The 3485-nt window shown below is 37.5% G+C and overlaps 1 long non-coding RNA gene across 3 annotated transcripts; it reads right to left on the bottom strand.

The window, feature by feature from the left end:
• Nucleotides 1-266: 266 nt before the first annotated feature.
• LOC113293386 lies at nucleotides 267-3048 on the bottom strand. 3 transcript variants are annotated; one of them, XR_003332270.1, is made up of 4 exons: nucleotides 2885-3048; nucleotides 1775-2321; nucleotides 866-1589; nucleotides 267-597 (listed from the first exon to the last, which is right to left on the bottom strand). It is a non-coding gene; the product is annotated as an uncharacterized LOC113293386 (long non-coding RNA). The 3 variants fall into 3 exon arrangements; XR_003332269.1 differs by lacking the exon at nucleotides 267-597 and having other exon boundaries at nucleotides 630-1138; nucleotides 1228-1589; XR_003332268.1 differs by lacking the exon at nucleotides 267-597 and having other exon boundaries at nucleotides 630-1589.
• Between the last annotated feature and the right edge of the window lie 437 nt (nucleotides 3049-3485).

Here is a 3485-nt window from a genome sequence, read left to right as displayed (position 1 = left end):
GTTGAGAATCACCTTTTTTGTGGTACTTAGAACTTGCTCCTCCTTTGTTCCAATTTCCCTTTCCTTTGAAATTAGATGCATCACTCTTGTACTCATTCTTCTTCATTGGTGAATTTTTTGAGTTCAAGTTCATCTTTGATTGAAATGCACTTTCAATCCACTTTTCCGGTAAGCAATTTAAAATCTTCTCACAAAAACTTTCTTCTTCTAGCTTTTCACCACACATCAATATTTGACTAACAATTCCAATAACTCTAGAAGAAAACTCATCCAATGTTTCATTATCTTTCATATGTAGATTTTCGAAATCTCTTCTATACGATTGAAGTTTCAACACTCTCAAATTCCTATGGGATGAACAAACTCAAAGTTTGTTCATTTTGATCCCACTATGGAATGAACAAACCAAGAAAATGGATGTTCAAATGAACGGATCTGTTCATTTGAACATCGAGTTCGAAGAACTAGCGCGCTTCTGTTGTAGTGATGCGCGTCATTCCTGAAAACGCTGGCGTCAGAAGGATGAGCGCTGGAGTCAGAAGGAATGTCGCTGGAGTCAGAAGGAACGTCGCCCCTCACATATTCTCTCTCCAAAACCTGATTATTATAATTATGGTTTATTATTTATTATTTATTTTATTAATTAAATAATATGTGGGACCAAACTCTTATTAGTTTATATAAATAAAATCATTAGTGGGACCCAACTCTTATTAGTTTATGTTAATAAAATCAATAACGGGACCCTAAAATATTAGATTTGTTCATTTTGCCTTGTTTCCCATAGTGGAGAATGCAGTTTGTTCATCCATGTGACTCAACAAATTTTTATTTTTGTTCATTGCAATAGGAACTGCTCTCTTACCTTCTTGTTCCTTCATACTCCTTTTGAAAAATATCCCATGCTTCTTTACTTTTAGGAAAATGAATTACTCTTAGTAGAACAATGTCTCCAGCTCCTTGTTGAATGTACATGGATGCTTTAGCATTCTTCTTCCTACTCTCTTTTAAGGCAAACTGCATATCCCAACTTTTGTTAACAATACAAGTCAAAATCTCTCCCTTATATATTTTCCTGAAACATCTCCTTTGATGATGCACCACATCTTTAAACTTTTCAGCAACGGCAACATTCACGCTTGTAAGGAAAACATTCAACATCATTAGGCAAACCCAAAACATTCTTGCGCAGTAGTATTGGATACATATAAGAAACCAATGTCTCACCGTTCTCATGATCAGAAAAAAAGGTAATTGGCTTCCTGAATTCCTTCAAAGACGTTGTGATAATCGTAATGAAGCGTCTCCATGCTTGAAGGGTTTATGTCCTGCATATGTAAATTGCAACAGGAAACATGGCATTCTCCCCATCTACTGAACACGCAGTCAAGACTGCACCCCTAAACTTGGTCTTAAGGGGAAAACCATCCAATGCTATCAAAGGTCTGCACCCGTCCTTGAACCCTTCAATGGATGCCTTGTACGCAATGCAAAGGCCTTCAAACTCGCTGGTCTTTCTGTTAATTTTCCAACATGCAATACTTCCCAGGTTTTGAGCCCTAATCCGGTAGCATAAGTCAGGTATTTTCCTGAGTTGAGACAATTGCAAATTAAAAGGAAACATATTAACAACATACATATCACTACCATCATCGAAAGCGACTATCAAAAATTTGCTTCAAAATAAGACACCGCCATTCATGCTGGAAATGAGAACTAATTGTAATTAATTATAAACTGTACCTTTATAATAAACACAGGGCATGAGAGTTACCTAAAACTTCTTTCATAAGAGCCTGAGCCAAATATATCATCAAGGCACATATGCCTCGCACGACGTGCTCTCTTGATGGATATTCAGACCCCTTTCATCCTGAAGACTTTGTTTTTAATCGTTATGGCCCTAGTGCTGGGTCTCTCTTTCATGTACTGAAACATAGTAGATGCAACTCATGCATCACCGGACTGCACGTTGGAAGTTGAAGCTATATCTTCATTCCTGAAGCTTAGTTTTCTGCGCGGGAGCGCTGGGATTTCGCCCTCCTCTTCAGCATCACTTGGCAACACTGACTCTTCAGAACTACTGTAACTGCTAAGGTAAGACTCTTCCGGATTACAGTGGTCCCAATCAGCCACCCTCACCTTCCGATTCTCTGTTATCCAGTCATCGTCATCTTCGTCCGTAATGTCAAGACATTCACTTGAGTTGGGACTGTCAAACATAGCATGTGGATCAGGGTACTCATCAGCTCCCCCAGGTATTACACTTGTAGTGATGGTCAATATCGAAAACATTCCCACTCTGTTCGGGGACGAAATCCCTGGCAACAATAAAACAATCTGTTTAACCCCACAAACAACAAACATAAATCTTGAACTGAAAGTTCCATCGACAAAAGTAAACTTCAATCAGCAAAAAATGGTACGGAAAATAAAAGTAAAACATTATGTTTAACCACACAAACAACACAAACTAAATCAATAAAGAAAAGTGGTGCTCAATCAATTGACCCTACTACTACCAGCTGATAAAATAGTAAACATCAGAATAAAAATCTGACCATCACTCTCTCTGTTACAAGCCAAATACCTAGTAGCAACAAAATAAATTTTGAAGCATACCTTTAATCCAACCAAATAGACAGCCGTCATGTGGTTTCATGTGCATAAAAATACCATCAGGTTGTTTTCTTTCGATTAACAAGACAAGTGTACATGGTAAATTAGTAAATTGGAGCGGCCACAAAAATAATAACTGATTCACATGTCCAAGACTCCAAATCACAACCTCATTTGTGTAAAGTCCGCAGCAACTAGCATTCAATTTTTGACAGAAAGAAAGCATTCAATTTTTAACACAAAAATTAAATTCGAAAAAACTTACAGTGTCACACCAGTAGGTTTCTCCATCACAGGGGTTATAACCGAATCATAGGATGGCGAATTTAATTCTATTATCGACTGATGGAAGAAGAAAAAAATTGTAATCCTAATTATCGGGTAGAGTGAACTATCGACTGAAGAGTGAAGGAAACAAAGAAAGGAAACCCTAAGTATCGGATAGTTGAGATTTATCGGCAAAATGTGAGTTTTCTACTTATAAGATTTGATACTCGCGTTATACACCGTTTATCTTGGCAAAACCTACGTCGACCGTTGATTAAGACCTAAAAAAGGACAACACGTGGTTAATGTACTAACCACATAATACCAGTGAGAGAAAATTGGAGGGAAGAAAATGAGGGAAAGAAAACATTACGCAGGAAGAAAAAAACAGTAAACCCTAGGTATCGGCTAGATATGAGTTATCGGAAAAAAAGGCATATTTTCTATTTATAGGTTTGAGACTTGTTTTTCCACCGTCCATCTTCAACAAAATGTCCCAAACTGTCGATTAATATACCTTTCTGTGTCCATGAGACCAGAAGTCATGACATTTATGGAACTAGTTGCCAGATTGGCCACAAACTGGATAGGACCTCAGT

This window comes from Papaver somniferum, chromosome 7 (assembly GCF_003573695.1).
Source record: "Papaver somniferum cultivar HN1 chromosome 7, ASM357369v1, whole genome shotgun sequence".
In the NCBI taxonomy this organism is placed as follows: Eukaryota; Viridiplantae; Streptophyta; class Magnoliopsida; order Ranunculales; family Papaveraceae; genus Papaver; species Papaver somniferum.
This window is presented reverse-complemented; position numbering and strand designations above follow the sequence as displayed.